Raw genomic sequence first — 20,620 nt, 5'->3', positions numbered from 1 at the left:
GCGGGTCAAAGGTCAACCCCGTGACGGGGATGACCTTTGACCCGCATAGCGACGCACGCTACCCCGCCAACAGATAGCTGCGTTTCCAGAGCTACCTTATACTGTGCTTGTCATGAACTGTGCCATCTGCATTGCGTTACACTTCTTCGAACAGTGTCCGAACAGCTTTGTACAGGCTTACAACATAACATTACTTGCAAGTAGATATCAAAAGATTTATATTCAGAGTCACTTAGACCTACATGTCGGCAATGATTTCATTCACATTATTGAACAAATATGCCAATTAATTTGTTATTATTGCTCTCAAAAATAGTCGAAAGATAGGAATTTTGCAACACTTTATTTGTATTTTGAGCCATAATGCAAGTTCTTTGAAGTATGGACTGGGACGGCAACGTGAAACCTTGGACATGTCCTCATGGCAACCGTTTTGTTCGAAGTTGTCTCGAGCCTTCACTCAGTTTGTGCTCAAAATGTCTATACAACATCAAAGTATTTAGATATTTTGGTATAAGTAAGTTTACCAGCTACAATACCGTACTGATATTGCTTCACATAAACTTTCGTAGCGGTACTACAAAGTTCGTATCATTGGAACGCTCTCATCTAATGTTGAAGTCCGTCTAAAATTAAATTACTCATATTTTTACTGATAACCGAACCTACTTTGTAAAGTGATAAGCATGTTCTTTGCAATGAGAGAAATAATATTTCCAGACGTATTGATGTTAAAAATTGTATGACAACTAAACATGTGGATATACATATGTTTGCCAGCTACACACTCCCTTGCAAATTACAAACTGTATAATACTTTTATCAAAGATTTCAAAGTTTGTATTTAACTGATTCAGTTAATCGTTCTCAGCTGTATGAAAGGATATATAAAATCTTTAACAACGTGGAGTTTTCTTTCTTGATAAAGTAACTGAAAGGCCGGTCGGAATGTTTATGCCATAAGAACTGATTTGCCGTACACTTTATACCTATGAAACATTTCACCCTTGAAGTGTCTTTCTTTGTCTTGCCTTGCGCGTTCACAAGTCTTTTGAAAAGTATTCAGTGTACGTATAATCGAATTTCTCAGCGTCATTTTACAACTTAGAACAGCAATATTTCTATGAGGAAGACATACATCCAACCCAAGCCACATGCCAACTGGACTGAAATATCACACCAAAGTTTCAAAGTTTGAAATAAGGGTTGAGGAAATTCCTTCTGGAAAAATAAATTGGTAAAAAGCGGGTTCGTGCTGTTAAATTCTTTTTCCATTTACTAAACCTTCACCGCGTTACATTACAGTATCTTTATCAGCAAGGTCAAATAGTACGATCGAGAAGAGTTCGTCGACTGTTGCATAGCTCGGTAGGCAATACAGGTGTAATTTATCTGAGACTCAGCATTGATAAATGACCACCCCCTCTGACCCCGAAGTTGCAACAGATATGACTTATCACTCTGACTGTTTGTCCGATGCCTAATCACTGTTCAGTTATCAACAGCTGACAAGTACTTGGAGACTTTTCCTGGCTAGTTGACTCGAGCCACAAATATACATCCCGTTAATTCCAAATGCCTTCGCCAAACGATTTGATGGAAGGACGTCAGTTTCGTACTAGAGGATCCATCATTTGGTACGAAACTGACGTTTAGTGGCCCTGAAGTGACCATCGAGCAAAGCTTTCATGATGTCAACAGAGCGAACTCGGAAAGCGTACTAATACTCAGCTTTATTAAAACAAAATTCCATATGAAGTAGATTAACGTACTATAGTTGATACACGAACAATAATACCGAGAAAAATTGTCAAAAGTTGCAGATAGTCGAAACATCTTCTTTTAATTTGGATGGATGGATGGATGGAAAAAAAACACAGACACGTGTCCAAATCATATCCTCCTTTTACACATCTGAGATTGGTTGAAGATTTCTACTAATTAGGGAAGTTTAGGAAACGTAAATGATACAAAGTGACAGTTTTTATGCTCATGTGAATTGAGATTCAAACCTAACAGTCTAAACATCATACCAATGTGAGTATTGACGACGAATACCGGTAACCATCACTGTGTATTAAATCAATACTCTTCTGACATGCCTTGATAAGCAAACATTGATTGTTTACTCGGGGAACTGTTCACAGTCAGTGGCTAGCGCTGTACCAATATCCGACGACCTGAATTGACGCTGGGAATTCTAACCTGAGCTTGGTTACATGTCATGTCTACCAAGCCAAGTAACGACAAGCATACCTGTTCTTCTTAACGCGTTTTCACATGTCATGTGTCTTGTCGAATCATCAGTTGCTAAACTTTATCTATAACTTGGTAACTTACGCTTACTGATTCCTTATAAAGTTGTTTTCCTCATAGTGATCATAGTGTGTAGATATATGTGTTGAGTTGAGTGTGTATATGTTCGCCAAAGTCGTGTCTTGAAGCGATGTTACAAGCGATGTTACACATATAAGATGTTTGTAGAGTAGCACAAAGTTTACACCGGTGAAACGCTTTCATCTAATGTCGAAGGTCGTCCAAAATTACAATTTTACAAACAATTTTACTAATAACCGAAGCCAATTCGTAAAGGTGGTAATTCAGCAAGCATGTTTCTTATGTAATGAAGGGAAAAATATTTCCAAAAGTGATCACTTTAAAAATCGTATGAAAATGAAACATGCAGATATCATAACATGTTTGCAAGGAATACAATTTTCTTTACAAATTCCAATCCGTGTAAAAAATTTATCAAACACGTAAAACTTTGTGTGCAACTATTACAAACCCTTCTCGGCTTTGTAAAAAAGATGGATAAAATTTTCAGCAATATAAAGTTTTATTTCGTGCTTGTAACCGAAAGTCTGGCGGCATTAATGTTTATGCCGTCGAAGTGATTTGCTGCACATTTTATGCATTTTAAATATTTTACCACTGAAGTGCTCTTCTTTGTCTAGGCTTGCACGGTTACCAGTCAGTGGAAAATGCCCGACTGTGAATGTTAAGTTTAGTGGATTTTCACAGCGTCACTCACCAACTGAAAAGGGCAATATTTCTATGAGAAATGCATACACAGACACAGATGTCACTGGACTAAAATATCACCTAAACTTTTATAGAGTTGCAACAAAGATTTGGTATTAAATGACGGTTCACATTGATAATTCTTATGCCATTTACTATAGATTTATAATCTTACGATACAGTATCTGTGTCAGCAAGATATAGGTACACGATCGACAAGATTTCGTCGACCGTTGCATAGCTCGGTAGACAGGCAATACAGTATAATTTATCCCAGACTGGGCATTGATAAATGAACACGCCCTCTGACCCCGAAGTTGAAAACAGGTATTGCTTATCACTCTGATTGTGTTTCCGATGCTTTATCACTCTTCAGTTATCAACCGCTGGCAAGTCCCTGGAGACCTTCCATAGCTAGTTGACCCGAGCCACAAATATCACCACAAATCATTCAAAATGTCTTTACCGTGCAAGTTAATGGAAGGACGTCAGTTTAGTACCCGATGGTGGATCACTCTACTTGTTCACAATCAATTGCGTGGACAAGGAGCTCTTAAGCTTGAACACCATTTTACTATGGGGGAACGCGAAAGTCAAGTTTACGTATTCAGAAGGCTGCAAAGTTTACACATTAATATGCTGACAATAAAACGCTGTCAGATATAAAATATACTAAGTCGACTTAGGGAGGATTTTGTCATTAATCGGCAATTTCCTAGTTTCAGGGAGAAGTAAACTTTGATTCTAAGCTTAAAATATCATGTCCAGGCGCCTTTGCTCTCTTTTCTCAACCACACCTTCAGGATTTGAAAAAATGAGAAGTTTCTTCTGGGAAAGATACATTTTGTTGTATGGTCTACTTTCTTGGTCTTTGACGAGTGCGTATCTCGAAAACGGAAGTGTTGGTGAGTGAAACTTAAGTTGAGAGTCACACCCCATTAATCAAAGCGCGTTTCGAAACTGATAAGTTGTGAAGATTTTTTGTGGGGTTGTGGATTGTTCTGTGAACAAGTCAGCTGAAATCTATTGCGCGCAATTTTAAAGGGTATCTCCTCTTAAAACAGAGCGACACACTAACCATCTACACCTAAAGTCAGTCTGACTTTACAGCTGATGAAGAATGCAGGCGACTGGTATTTTATATTTATCACTAAATTGAGTGTTGCATTGAGCAATCGCTTACACTCAGAGACTTGGTCAATATCCAGTGGCCCTGAAATGACCATCGGGCCAAGCTTTTATGCAATCATGCTAACACTCAGCTTTGATAAATTAAAATTCTATATGAAATATACCTACACATTATATCGATACACATCGTAACACAGAACAGTAATAGAGAAAAGATAAACAGAAATTTGTAGACAATTTAGCTTAAACAAAATTAAATAACACAATTAACGAAACTGACCCATGGGAAATTCTTCATCTTCCCCGGACCGTTCATCAGGACACCAATGTTTTTGAATAGACAGCGTTTTACGGAGTGGAAGATGAATTTACTAGTGTAGTGGTCGTCCACGGTTATTATGCAAGTGGACAATTTATTGAAAATAATTGTCAAATACTTTTCATGTGTAGAATTAATATGGAGTAGCGATGTTGATGCAAGTTGTGTTCACACTCGCTAAATGCGAATAAAATGGGCATATGGTGAATTGTTAACAGCAAGTAGCTACGCTTTCGAATTATGATTAGACTCAAAATATAATTTCTTTGAAGCTTACTACATGTCAAAATTCAGGAATTGCCTATGGAAGATTGTCTAGCCTGCGATTTAAGGAAGTTGGCATCAAAGAAGTAGTTGCACCAAAAGCTAATGGACGAGTTTACATGTATAGGAACCTTCTACCTCCCTTCTACAAAAAGTTAGACCCACATGCACCTGTCAAGCTGTAAGACGTCACTATACGATAATATTACAGTTTTTACTGTGGAAGCACCACATGTTAGGTAAATCAAATCCAAATATTGTGTTATCTATCGGTGTTATTTGGTACTTGCACAGTTTACAATGCTACAGATAAAGTGTCAACCTCAGGGAGGTTAAATGACTTGCACAGTTTACAATGCTACAGATAAAGTGTCTACCTCAGGGAGGTTAAATGACTTGTACAGTTTACAATGCTACAGACAAAGTGTCTACCTCAGGGAGGTTAAATGACTTGCACAGTTTACAATGCTACAGATAAAGTGTCTACCTCAGGAGGTTAAATGACTTGCACAGTTTACAATGCTACAGATAAAGTGTTAAATGACATGCACAGTTTACACTGCTAAAGATAAAGTGTCTACCTCAGGGATGTTAAATGACTTGCACAGTTTACAATGCTACAGATAAAGTGTCTACCTCAGGGAGGTTAAATGACTTGCACAGTTTACAATGCTACAGATAAAGTGTCTACCTCAGGGAGGTTAAATGACTTGCACAGTTTACAATGCTACAGATAAAGTGTCTACCTCAGGGAGGTTAAATGACTTGCACAGTTTACAATGCTACAGATAAAGTGGTTAAATGACTTGCACAGTTTACACTGCTATAGATAAAGTGTCTACCCCAGGGATGTTAAATGACTTGCACAGTTTACAATGCAACAGATGAAGTGTCTACCTCAGGGAGGTTAAATGACTTGCACAGTTTACAATGCTACAGATAAAGTGTCTACCTCAGGGAGGTTAAATGACTTGCACAGTTTACAATGCTACAGACAAAGTGTCTACCTCAGGGAGGTTAAATGACTTGTACAGTTTACAATGCTACAGATAAAGTGTCTACCTCAGGAAGGTTAAATGACTTGCACAGTTTACAATGCTACAGACAAAGTGTCAACCTCAGGGAGGTTAAATGACTTGCACAGTTTACAATGCTACAGACAAAGTGTCTACCTCAGGGAGGTTAAATGACTTGCACAGTTTACAATGCTACAGATAAAGTGTCTACCTCAGGGAGGTTAAATGACTTGCACAGTTTACAATGCTACAGACAAAGTGTCTACCTCAGGGAGGTTAAATGACTTGCACAGTTTACAATGCTACAGATAAAGTGTCTACCTCAGGGAGGTTAAATGACTTGCACAGTTTACAATGCTACAGATAAAGTGTCTACCTCAGGGAGGTTAAATGACTTGCACAGTTTACAATGCTACAGATAAAGTGTCTACCTCAGGGAGGTTAAATGACTTGCACAGTTTACAATGCTACAGATAAAGTGGTTAAATGACTTGCACAGTTTACACTGCTATAGATAAGTGTCTACCTCAGGGAGGTTAAATGACTTGCACAGTTTACAATGCTACAGATGAAGTGTCTACCTCAGGGAGGTTAAATGACTTGTACAGTTTACCAATGCTACAGATAAAGTGTCTACCTCAGGGAGGTTAAATGACTTGTACAGTTTACAATGCTACAGACAAAGTGTCTACCTCAGGGAGGTTAAATGACTTGTACAGTTTACAATCAGCGTGCGAAATTAACGCTGGTCCGCTGGTCCGAGACCAACAGAATTCCCGACGGACCAGCAGTTTTTCCAGACCACTGGTCCTTTGGACCAGCGCAAAATTCACATAATAATTTTGAAAACCGAATTTGTTTGCCTATATATATCCAACTATTTGTCGGTCCGAACCCCTCTTGCATGAGTGTTTTTCCAAGTTTTGCTACTGCAATACGCAACAAATTACAAACTCTTCGGACAGAGAACGACAGCCGCGACAGCTTAAAACATTTTTAAAATAACGCACGTAATTGGCCGATTTCAAAGGCAGGCTGTTATTTTGACCAATCACAATTCTTGATACTGACAAAGTTTGTTAGAAAGGTCATAGGTCTCGCAAGTCTGCTGTCACACGTGCGCGACCTGACTACAGTGACTACGCTGTTGCAGATCGCCCTACCAATATGTGGCGTTTTTTGAAAGATGTTAGCCCCCAAAGAAGAATACAAAAACAAACGACGAGGAGAAGCAACAGGCACGAAGGGAATATGAGGCCAAAGAAAAAAATTGTGCTGTCCCGATTACCCGACCTACCCTATTTTTTGCCTGCCGACCCTAAACTTTTTAGAGCTACGTAAACACGGAAGCAAAAATGAGAAAGAAAAAACCCGTAAAATAACATGTTCGTTACCTGGCACTTGAGTTTTGCTTGAACGAGGGTGTCTCTTATGTTTTTATTCCTTTTATATGTATGATACGTTTTTCTGGAAATGTTGTGGCCAGTGTTTGATCGCCCCGAACCCCTGAAAATTGCATATTTTAAAATGAAAATGTTTTGGAAAAAAATCCCTACCGTCCTACCTACCCTGTTTTTGAAAACCATTTTATCGGAACAGCAGAATTTACTTTTTTTGCCTCATCGAGAAAGACAAAAACCGCGATCTTTTCAGCATGCATGGCAGAATGAGTTCCGCGACTGGTTGTTAATTGATAGAGCCATGCCGATGAGCATACGGCGATCTCTCTGCCCATAAGGTAGCCGCATATCTTGTCGGTCTGCTTGCTCAACTTATTCTAAGGGTCAGTTTGTGGTTGGCACTAACAACTTTAGACACTCGAATTTAGCCTCGCACAGTCAGTCAGAGGTTCATAACATCACCGTGGAACACGCTAAGAACCGCAAACCGCCACAGCTGAGGTAAAACTGTAAAAAATGAATAGTGCGGTCTTCCGTAATGCCCCTGCCATATGTATGAATAACCGTCCACAAAAAGATTTTGTCTGGATGGCTTCACTCGACGTCAAAAAGGAGTTGCTGACAGACACAGGCGCTCCTTAGCTGGGTAGTCTGCTAAGTAGATCGATTTTCGGATCGATCTGTTGATCCCGTAGTCGATATGCCCGCCACTGCAACCTAAATACTCACTACAGTGGCGGGCATATCGACTACGGGATCAATAGATCGATCCGAAAATCCATCTACTTAGCAGACTACCCAGCTAAGGAGCGCCTGTGCTGACAGATGCTGTGACAGTGACTGCATCTACATCTACTCAGGAACAGGAAACCGTGCAAATGGAGGCAGATGCTACAATGCAGTTGCTACTGAGTGTGCTTATCAGGACACTTATGTAGAATTAGAATATGAATCTGACTTTGAGTTTAAAGACTAGCTATATTGAGAATGATGATGCCATGATCTGTTTGAAATAGCTGATGGTGTAAATGAAAACTGAAGACTTGTTCTTAGTAGAGATATGAGATGCAAACTGAAAGACTTTCCCCATGTTTATTTTGAAATGAAAACTGAGACTATTTCCCATGTTAATTGGAAATGAGGACTGAAAGAATTTTTTTCATATTAATTTGGAATAAAAACTGAAAGACTTTTTCCCCATGTTAATTTTGGGATGAACTATAAAAACCTTTTCCCATAGAGATCTGGCTCTGGTGATACCTACAGTGGTCATGGCATATATTATTAAGCAAAAAAATGTATTTATATTTGTTAATTTAGTTGTATCAATGTTATATAACAACACCAGAGTAGGAGAGACTGATAATGTACCATGTTATCAGCTATTTTATATTGAAAGTACATTTTTGAAGGGTTTTTTGACAGTTTTTTTGTTGGACCAACATACATCAAGAAGGACCAGCAGATTCCCTTGGCTATTGGTCCTTCGGACCAGCATGCATTTCAAGTTAATTTCACACACTGTTTGCAAAGCTACAGACAAAGTGTCTACCTCAGGGAGGTAAATGACTTGTACAGTTTACAATGCTACAGATAAAGTGTCTACCTCAGGGAGGTTAAATGACTTGTACAGTTTACAATGCTTCAGATAAAGTGTCTACCTCAGTGAGGTTAAATGAACAGATAAACGTTTGTTGGCGGGCAGCGATTCAGTAAGTGATGAACATCGCTGATGCATAGCTTTGTAGGGAATGCAAATGCAAATAATCTTAGAAATAGAATTCACGAAGAATAAATTCTGACAGACACCTTACCACAACACATATGGCATATGTCTCTAACCGTAATTGATGTCTTATCAATGTTCAAGTTTCCTGCAGCTGGCGAAGAATCCTGTTCACTAAGCTTTTTAAAGCTATTTGTAAGACTTACAAACTTCTACGCCTAACAGAGTTTTTGATTTGATTGCAGGAAAATATTCAAGGTGTTTTAGACGTTTCGGCTATACTTTGCATATACGTAGTGCACGCTCATATGTGATGCTATAGAATTGTTCAAAATTGCACTTGATGCAGTCAGAAATTTTGTTTGTAAAAAAGCAAAACAGGCTGGGGTTGTAAATGAGCATTTACGTTTGGCACCCTGTGTTCAAGATTGAGGTACAATATAACATTTACCGTGCACGGGTCCATGTACAAGTCTTGTTCAGACAAGTTAGTATGAAAACCAGTGCAGTCGATTTCAATTTCCCCAGACACACTGTCTGCATTGGATCATTGTGATTGTAGTGCTAGGACATAGGTATTTGGCTTTGTGCAGTGATTTCATAAAAGTGTGTTGCCTCAATAAACGAATTATCGCATAGAGGCTTTCATGAATGGAAGCGATATCGTGTGTCTCAATGTTAAACACAGGGTGTCAATCGTTAGCTGTCATTTACAACCCTTGGCAGGGTCTGATTTGTCTTTATACAAACAGAAGTTCTGACTGTATCAAGTAGGCTAGCAATAGTAAAGTGGCCACAGGTGTAACACATGTTGTAATGATAGCCTCCTAAAATTGGTTTGTTCAGGAACATAAAATTTACAAAGCAACATTTCCTATGTTTGCATTGCAAATTATGATTGAAACCTAGAAGTATTTATCTTAACATAAAAAAAACCTTAACATAATTATATCAATCTCAGTATGACCTTCTAGTTCTGACGAAGAATGCAGGTAACCAGCACTGCATATATTCAATCAATACATTTCTTACATACCTTGATAAGCAAATATTGATTGTTTGCTCAGCGACTGTTTACAGTCAGTGACTGCGCCAATATCTGATGACCTGAATTGACATCGGGGAAAACAAACATTCTAACTTAGTAAAGGATATATGTCGTGTCAACCAAGCATGATAATAATCAGCACACCTGTTCCTCTTAGCGTGTTTTCACATGTATGGAATTCTGTCGAATCATCGTCTGCTAATTTTTTTATTTTTAACTTAGTAATATACATATTACTTATTCCTTATTGCAACATTGTGATTGCAGCGTTAGGAGATAGGTATCAGGCTTTGTGCATTGTACGCCAAAAGTCGTGACCAGGTGATTTTTACACTGAATCGTAGTCCCTCCATCCCTCACTATGCTTGAACTGTACAATTGGTACGAATAGTGCATAGCGTTTGCAAAGCTGTCCAGACTTACAATGGCAATTAAACATAACTTGAGAACAGATATGAAAAGTTTCATATCAAGAGTTACACATTCATGTCTGCAATGATTTCATTTTACTTTATACAGGGGCATTACATCATTGAACTGAGAACTGATACGCCGATTAATATTTTTTCGACCGAATATAGCTGTGAGATGGACATGGAGCTACATGTCTCACTGCATGAAAACCCAATAATACTTATATATTTGCATGGATTATTGCCTGTATTTTAGCTGAAGAGTGCATATACAGATGAATACAGTCAATAATCCATTGTTTGTATTCAGTAAGCCCGTATTCATGTGGATTCACATGAATTCACGTGTATTATTCTATAATACAGTCAACTTATTAGTGTGAATTTGTCTGTATTTTGCCTTTTCATGGAGCTACATGTCTTTCATGTCTGGAGCCATGATGCAATTTGTTTGAAGTATCATACTGGAGCATGATGTTACGCCATATGGTAACGTGGTATTGCATCGTGGCAACTATTTTGTTGGAAATTCCGGAGCAGTCAAGGTAAATCGAGGTTTTGAGCACAAGCTGGTATTTTTCAGGCGGAAAAAGTGTCGGTGGAGAAAAGGTGTTGCAAACAGGCAGTTGATGGGAAGAGTTCATGAGACTTGGCTTCGGACAAGCCGCGTGACAGCTGCATCATATAGCCGATTAATAAAAACCGCAAATTTAATGCCCGCTGTTTAATGACTTTGTGTTTTATAACCTATAGTACAATTATTTAGATTTTGTGAACTTGGTAAATTTACAGGTGGGTGTACCGCATTGATATTTCGTCATATCAGATGTTCGTAGAGTAACAAAATTTATATAGGTGAAACGCTTTCACCTAATGTAGAAGTTCGACACAGTTATATCTTCTACTTTCAACTTGACTGCTAGTCAAACCTAATTTGTAAAGGTGGTCGTAGATAAAGCACGTTACCCTTGCAATAAAATGAATAATATTCAAAGATGTGTTCATACTGAATATCGTCTCACAAGAAACATGCAGAAGTAATAAAATGTTTGCCGGATTTATGCTTTCCTTTACAAGTTACAATTTCAAGAATGATTTTATCAAATATAGAAAACATTTTATTCAGATAAAATGTTGAGCAGCATAAAGTTCTATTTCCTTATTGAACCGAAGTCCGGCGGAATTAATATTTCTGTCAGTAGAATTGATTTGCTATTCCATTTATACCCTTGAATCATTTCACTGAATTTTTCTTCTTGCACTTACACTGGTCCGTTAACAATCGAGTTTCTTGGCGTCCCTTGAAATTGAAAACAGCCATATCTAAATGAGGAGAGAATACATCTCCCCAAGAACATAATTCACAATGCGTAAATACAGCTTTCGTCTTCAAATTAAAATTGAAAAATTGGCTTCAGCAACAGTTATGATTTGGCAAATGCTTGGTTGACACTACTCGTAATTAAAAACAGCAATATCTCAAGGCGGAAAGCACACACCCCCTCCTGAACCAAATTGCACCATAAACATACTAAAATTCCATTCTCGTCTTAAAAATAAGAGTTGAGGAATTTGCTATCGTAACAATAAATTGGTCAATGACGGTTTCATACTATTCATGTTTTATTTTATTCACTAAACCCTTCACAGGTTCCCTTACAGTGTCTGTATCAGCAAGATCAAATAGCACAATCGAAAAGAGTATGTTGACAGGCTTGTGTTCAGTAGGAGATTGAATTCACTGTTTCATAGCTCGGTAGGCAATATGGGTGCAATTTATCTCAGACTGGCCATTGGTAAATGACCAGCCTCACCCTCCAGCTGTTTCCTCCGACCCCGAAGTTGCAACAGATATGAGTTACGACTGTCACCATTTGTAGGATGCCTGATTTCTGTTCAGTTATAAGTGGCCGGAAAATCCCTGACGACTTTTATAGCTGGTTGTCCCAAACCACAGGTTATGGTGTCCAGTCCATGCAAAAAATACTACTTTGATTTTACAACTTGACATGCAACTCCGAATCCTATTTCACAATTCTCTATGCTATTCTGAATTTCATTATACAAGTCCACATTCGATTCTGAATTTCATTTCACAACACAACACAACATGCTATTCCGTTTTCTATTCCACAATTCTCTATGCCAATCTGAATTTCATTTGACAAGTCCACATTCGATTCTGAATTTCATTTCACAACTCAACATTCTATTCCGAATTCTCTTTCACTGACAACTTCACATCCCATTCTAGACCTAGCTCTGAGGAGCAGGGCAGTGTTAATGCAGAGTTCCGTGTGTTCTGATACATAGCGGCCGCCGCGTGGTATGCCTACTTTTCTATGCATACCACGCGGCGGCCGCTATGTATCGAACGAGATTCACAATGCCAGAAGCGAAATGTTCCCATAAGTCTAAAAACGCAGCTTAGCACATTGTGTATCTAAACAAGATGAGCATGCTCGAAAACTAGGATCGATCACGATTTTGAATTAAAAATAGGCTGTTTTCGGAAATGAAACTGCGCGCAGCAATCAGCGGTTTTGTCTATGGTGCACTGGGGGGGGGGGAGGCTTATCGTGTGTGCGAGGCTCATGGGAAAGACCAGAGAAAAGTGGGCTTTCTGTAAGTTTAAAAGCACAGCTTAGCATATCGTGTATTTTTCTCCAAAAAAATTTATCATCTTCTACTGTAAGATTATGTGAGGACATCTTTTTCAAGAAAAGTTAGGCAATTTTTACGGAGTGTTAGAAGAACTTGTTAGGTGGGCATCCTGGGTCATTATAAGAGACCGCTTACTTGAAACCAATTGTGCCATTCTTAAAATTGAATGACTGATGTTCATGCTTGTGGTCATCACTTTCGCAGAATGCGATTAAAATCGGCCTGAGGCCCACTTTATTTATGCGACAAGTAGCCGCGCTTGACGTACGATTTGTGACGAAGCGACAAATCAATCGTCAGTTTACATTTTAGTGAAAGTCAGGAATTGCCGCTGAAATATTACCTTGCAAATGACGAAGAAGAAATTCGCATCGAATAAGTAATTACACCGAAAGTAATGAACAAATTTGCAAGGTATAAAAACCGTTTACCTCCTTTCTACAAAACATTACACTTCGGCTAGTCAAGACACCGTCAGTATTCAATCATACTGCATTATTGAACCTCAGTCTGTGAGTAGACCAAATCCTTGGCTAAGATAACAACATTAATATTTGAAGAGTGAATAGGTTAAGTAGATTTTTTCTTGAACTTTCACAATACGTGGTCAAGAAAGGATGAACGAGAAAAACGCGTTTCTCCAACAAAAAGAATTTCAGGTCAAGTTATAACATCCGGATCGACCAATCATTTTTTCTTGTTTGTCAAAGGTCTCACGAAGCTTGGTTGCATTTGCAAAATTGGGGCGATAATTCAAATGTACATAATTTTTTCTATGTCCTGACAATTGAATACTCAAAATAAAGGTTGTTACTACCCAGAAGTGACTCCGGTAAACCAAGAGTTGACCTAGAACAAACACTGTATCACCTCATTTCTAAACGTACTTCGATATGTAGATATAGCTAGTACCATTGTACACTCTTTAGCTAGGTAGCCACAAGGTCAGGCCCTTACAGCATGACTAGTCATATCTTTTGCCACCTAAAATTAAAAAGTGGCATTTAAGACGACGCTCTCTCCTCACGTAAAATAAATTTCCAGCCCTGAAGCCTATCTAAAATGTTACAGTAATTGAGATTTCCCGTTTGTGTATTTTTGCCTTTGATTGTCACACAATCATTCACGTGTAGATGACATAGCCAAAGTCATTAGTTTTGTTATAAACATACTATTATGTCCGTGTGGAAGAAGTCTTTGATGGTTTTACATCCATATATGATTTTGATTCGATGTAGAGTAAAATAAATAGTAATTTCGTGATACGAACTAATTACCTTTCAAGGTCCATGTGTCCCTTGGATACTCTATCTATACAAGAGTTAAGTCAAGTTGATACACTTGGTCCGGCAGAGCTCATGATCTTAAGCTAATCCCAATCCATTTTGTTCGCGAGTGGCTGAAGTAATGAGATATTTATGCCCTCCATGCGGGTAATGACCATAATGCGCAAGGTTCCGAACATCCACGGTCAACTTGACCAAAAACCAACTCGACCAAAATCAACACGGTCAAGATCAACTCTCACTGAGACTAAATTGAACAAAGACCAACCCTAACCATACTAATTTGCCAACCATGTCTGTCATAAAGTAAATCGGTCATTTGTGACTGAAACCAGGGTCGACTCGGCCATATTTCATTTTATTCTTACGACAAGGACGTTATAACCACATCATAGCCAACATACACACACTGGTAAAGATTTACTTTAACCCTGATAATCTTCTAGCTTCCATGGTGACTGGTTTTACCATAGGGGATCCAATCTCCGATGATGACGATGATGATGATTAAATATTTAAAAATGAAGATAAATAAACATATATTTGGACTCAGTAAATTTGTTGTTATTGTTGTTGTTATTGTTGTTGTCGTTGTTGATACTATTTGCAGAAAAGAACAAAGTATGCGCTGCAAATTTCAACACAGCCTAACTATACATGTGCGTCGCAAATTCAATACAGCCTAACTATACATGTGCGTTGCAAATTCAATACAGCCTAACTATACATGTGCGTTGCTGCCTAACTATACATGTGCGTTGCAAATTCAATACAGCCTAACTATACATGTGCGTTGCTGCCTAACTATACATGTGCGTTGCAAATTCAATACAGCCTAACATTACCCAAGGGGTGTCACTTCATTGCCACACACTTTTTTTCGATCGCCAAAAATGCACCTAGCATGCATCGAAATCGGTAAAATTCGACGTAGGGTCAAAGCACATTAGTCCTTCTCAATAATACTCCAACATTTTTACCTCTTACCGATGAAAAGTCGAGAAATCAGCAAGTTTTTCAGCGTATCTGGACGTCTCTTACATTTCAGATTTAAAAGGCGCGGCAGTGTATTGAGTCACGTGGGCGCTTTTCAAATCGAACCAATAGCAGAGCTGAATGGACCAGCGTGAAAACCCGGAGGCAACGTAAGTTTTTCACATCTTTGGAAAGAACGATCTCTTGCTGCGGGTGAACTGGAACTGTTAAAGTTACCAGAATTTCGTATGCAGACGCACGCAGACAGTGTCACCCATAGTCTTCCAAAGACGTGAGAAACTTACGTTACTGCCGGGTTTTCACGCTGGGCCCATTCGTTCAGTACGGGCTCTGACCCTACATCGAATTTTACCGCTCTCGATGCTTGCTTGGTGCATTTTGGCGAGCTCTGCTATTGGTTCGATTTGAAAAGCGCCCACGTGACTCAATACACTGCCGCGCCTTTTAAATCTGAAATGTAAGAGACGTCCAGATACGCTGAAAAACTTGCTGATTTCTCGACTTTTCATCGGTAAGAGGTAAAAATGTTGGAGTATTATTGAGAAGGACTAATGTGCTTTGACCCTACGTCGAATTTTACCGATTTCGATGCATGCTAGGTGCATTTTTGGCGATCGAAAAAAAGTGTGTGGCAATGAAGTGACACCCCTTGGGTAATGTTAGGCTGTATTGAATTTGCAACGCACATGTATAGTTAGGCAGCAACGCACATGTATAGTTAGGCTGTATTGAATTTGCAACGCACATGTATAGTTAGGCTGTATTGAATTTGCAACGCACATGTATAGTTAGGCTGTATTGAATTTGCGACGCACATGTATAGTTAGGCTGTGTTGAAATTTGCAGCGCATACTTTGTTCTTTTCTGCAAATAGTATCAACAACGACAACAACAATAACAACAACAATAACACAAATTTACTGAGTCCAAATATATGTTTATTTATCTTCATTTTTAAATATTTAATCATCATCATCGTCATCATCGGAGATTGGACCCCCTATGGTTTTACTAACTACCTACTGGGCTGAATAAGAAACTGAGATGGAAATTAAGATAAGTTATATTTTCCCCGTGACATTCCTTTGGCCCGTTTCTTTTGTGTCTTACCTTAAGTTGTCTGTGTGTCTTAGTGTACTGCCTTGTTATGGCATTTGTAGAATCTATATTACCCAAAGTCAATGTAATGTTCACAAGGATGGTCAAAGGTGAGGGTACGTGCAATAACGGTTATGAAATGTAATGACTACACTACTGTTTTACTATGTCCAAGATTTTACCTCCAAAAAACTCACTGAACATCGTTAGTCAGTTAAACCAATCACAATCAGTGTACCATATGTCACGCGATGCCTATGCTCCCAAGAGCAGTGAACAACTATTGGTAGCCAGAGCCCCCAGGCCACTTATCACAATCGTGCAGACATGTACATTAGAACCTGTGACGATATGTTTGTCACTGCAGAATATTTGTCTCCCAATAAAATGCTGGCAACGTTTCAGGTGCTTGAATAGAACAAAGAGCTCGTTGTCTGAAATAATGTCATAATCTAAAGTGTTCACACGTTTTGACCACTTAATGTAGTATGCACCTCGGAAGTGAAAGACTTAAATTTTTGCTTAAAATTTCCCCAAGAAAGCCTTCAACAATTTTTTTTTCAAAGGCAAGAATAAAAATCGGGGGTAACCGTGCAAAATTTGGTACTAAACAAATTACCAAAGATTTAACGATATTTGAAATTCAAAATGGCAGCCATCCATGTGTTAACTCTGTGGACAATAATAATATTTTCTGTTTTTGAGAAATTAAGACGGTGAAACGTTTTCTTACACCAAGCGCTTTAAAATTAACCCCCACAATATTAGTAGGTCAGAAAAGAACTGGAAAAGTTTAAGAGCCAAATTATGTGTCCTTGAGGTGCATTCTACCCTTAACCAGAGGTTTGTGTATTGGCGAACAGCTATGCATACTTTCTTGTATAAAATATTTTGATTCTCTGATATATGATGACACATATCTTCAATATCGTCCTAGTGACACTTATCAGTGTGACATACATCCATATGTGTTGTGAGACAGAGAAAAGGCTTTATCGACCATGAAGTATGAAAGTGTGGACGCAAACAAATCCTACTCGCCATGGATATGGTAAACCATTACAAAGACAGGAGTTACACGCCCCTTTACCTACTTAAGTCTTTCAAATAAATTCATCGCTAACTTCACAACAACGTTTACATCACAGTCCCTCCACACACCGGTTTGGAATCCATATTTCATAATCACTTTTGTCGCGTCCTTTTTTCGAACATTTGTTACCGAGAACGACTGATATTTATTCTAATATGTGAAGCCTGTATCAACCATTTCAAAAAATGAACAATCGATTAGGTTTGGAGAGGTCGGACATTTGGTTTTGTTGTTTTGTTTCCGTAAAACAAAATGGCGGTTACGGTAGCTCGCCTGTATTTCAATGCGTGACCCAAGTCTAAATTGTGCCTGATAATAAACTTTAACGACAGGTATCACATGAAATGTGGTGTTTATTTTGTTGTGGGATGGATTGTATTCAAACCAAAATAAAGCCCTACAATTACAAACACAGATATCTTATCAAACAATACGGCGCATCTTAAGAATAGGGACCCAGGCGTTTCCCAACCGGTGTGTGGAGGGACTGAGGTAACATCTAGTGTGGCCAATCAGATAAAAACCAGCTGTTCTCTGATCAAAATCTCGTCAATTAAAAATTCTTAGAAGAGACCAGGAGAAACACAAGACAGAAACAAAAAATGTACAAGACTTAGTGGCTAAACGCAAACAACTCAGCGAGATCAACCCTTCCCGTTATGACTTCATTCAACCTCTTTGATCACTATGTTCATGTAGTTGGACATGGACAATATCTCTTCGGTTATCAAGATGTGCACATTTAGGTATCAACAAAAACAAAGTTGAAATAGTTTGATTTCAGGTAATTCCAAAATTATTTCGTAACTGTGTTGAGCTTTAGATGAGCCACTATGCACCGTTTCTCATTGAACAAAAGCCTGGCTTAAACATTTAACTACTAATATTCTAATATTATCTTTTTTCACTCTGAACAATAAATGTTGATGTGACATAATTCATTTCTATCATGTTTATACGAATAACTTTATTTAAGTCATGAGCATGTTGATCAAGAAAACGCACAAGATAGGTTTGGTGGAAGATTTCCGTGAAGTGTAAAATAAAATTTAAATTCAAAAGATTGTTCCATCATTCGAATAAGAAAGAAATGGCGCAGAGGAGACAGATGAAGTAATCCTGCCCGCTATTTTTAATTCACATGAACAAAAATATTAAAATTAAAACTGAAATAATGTTCTAAATTAAGAAAATAGTTAATGTCATTCAGCTGTTTTGTGAAACTATGTATGTTGACGGTTATGTGTAGGTCTTCACACACGTGTCTAAACTATCGTTTACTCAAAAATATTATTAGTAGTAGTTCAATCAAAGTACAGAGCAATACACGTAAAATCCATGCCTTTTATAGAATGCTCTATGTCTATGTATCACACTGGCTTTCATCTAAACATAGAGACTTCGATCATTTAATTGGTTAGAATACAACATACCTGCAACACTGGCTGTTGACACGACTTAAATGGTTCCAAGTGTTCCTTGAAGTTCAGAATTGTATCTTGGGTTCAGTGTACCAAGCTGAGTCTGGTTTATTGTGTCTGCATATGACTACAACGTCATTACTTATATTGTCCCAACGTATTGGCAGTGAGTCGTTGCGCTTGTGAAGCGGATCTGAACTCTGGTACTCAGCAAAAACAGTATTTATGTGTCAGTTTGAGTTGTCACATGGTCACATTAATTATTAACTGTTCTTTCATCCTGTGTGTGGACACGCTTCGAAATGACGCCCTCATTCTTGTTTTAAATTTTGTAAATATTCTTTCGGATTCGATCTTGACACCGGTAGCAACTCGCTTTGTAGGGAAGTTGGCTTTCGAAATATTCGGCAAAATTCCGAACTCTAACCTCATAATAATTTTTGAGTGGCCATTTTTCGCAAAAAAGGTTACAGGAAAGTCTACTACCATTTTGTTTCCATTTTGATGTCTGATCATTTTCTCTCTTCACTGAAGTCATTTGTGACAGTGACTCTGCAAGATGATCTCTGTGACGTAACTATTCAAATGTCGCCATGATAAAATTTCCTGGTTCGAAACGCCACACGTCGTTGTATTCTCTATACTAAGGGTGTAATAATGAATATTACTGAGCTAAAGTACATGACAAAGATCATAATATTCTTGAAAATAACCATTTGCAAAATTCAAGAAACTGTGACTTTATATTTCGAACAATATTCATGCATTAACATCGGGAGGTAAACAGCTACATCACAAATCTAAAACTTTCAGATTACTGTAAAATTCTAAATAACGCTCTCTCTCTCTCTCTCTCTCTCTCTCTCTCTCTCTCTCTCTCTCTCTCTCTCTCTCTCTCTCTCTCTCTCTCTCTCCGTTTTAGTTACACACTACAATAACTTAAAGCAATATTTTACATTCATTATCAAAATGTTAATATTGTTAGAAACAAATAAATTCAATTTGAGAAGCGATTTGAGTTAGTGTCACATGCTTTCTTGAAGAAAATTGGTTGCCTTCCAGACAATAAGTGCAATTCTTGATAATAGTTTCATTATTTGGTCCAATAATATGCATTTCCCTATACTTTTCCCTTAACATAGGGTTTTGAAAAGCGCCATCAGCCGATACGTTTTCTAAACTTTTGCTCCATCTCTGACACACACGCTCTCTCATACAAGTTGATCTGCTGTCCCCCAGATAACGTCGAAATGTCCCATGACAAGCTTGCCAACCACTGCCTTACGTATATAACGTCTAGAATTATTGTTGCTGAATGGATTCTGGTCCGGACTAGAATACATATGTTGGCATGAACGTATTGTAAACGGTGTATTATAACATTCCCACATAGCGTAAGCAGCAAAATTTAAAATGCAATCGGTTCAGTATAGAACACAAATATTGAAAATATCAAAAGTTAGGCCTACATCGGTTGTCTTTCTAAAGTACAAAGTATTTGCCATTCCATAGGCCCCATTCTCTCTGTACGATCGACAGTCTTTCAAAATCCCATGAAATTGCATTTCAGTTATAAGAATTTGGGGAAGAAAACAACAAACATTGCCTCCTGATGATAAACTAAAATAATATTTTGTAATCTCTTCTTTACAGGTACGTGACGGATACAGCGCAGACGACTTCACCCCACCGAAGGCGCCTCCTCCAACCTCTGCTTATAA

General features: G+C 38.2%; 1 protein-coding gene across 2 annotated transcripts in view; it reads right to left on the bottom strand.

Annotated features, from left to right (window-relative positions):
• Positions 1–19,094, bottom strand: part of LOC139129688 (uncharacterized) — a 146,102-nt gene extending 127,008 nt beyond the window's left edge. The window contains exon 1 of one of the 2 annotated variants that reach the window (XM_070695362.1): positions 18,912–19,094. The gene's annotated coding sequence lies outside the window, so the exon portion shown is untranslated. The remainder of the gene's footprint in view (positions 1–18,911) is intronic. The other variant, XM_070695363.1, reaches the window with a different exon arrangement.
• Positions 19,095–20,620: the final 1,526 nt, after the last annotated feature.

Source organism: Ptychodera flava, chromosome 3, assembly GCF_041260155.1.
Source record: "Ptychodera flava strain L36383 chromosome 3, AS_Pfla_20210202, whole genome shotgun sequence".
In the NCBI taxonomy this organism is placed as follows: Eukaryota; Metazoa; Hemichordata; class Enteropneusta; family Ptychoderidae; genus Ptychodera; species Ptychodera flava.
This window is presented reverse-complemented; position numbering and strand designations above follow the sequence as displayed.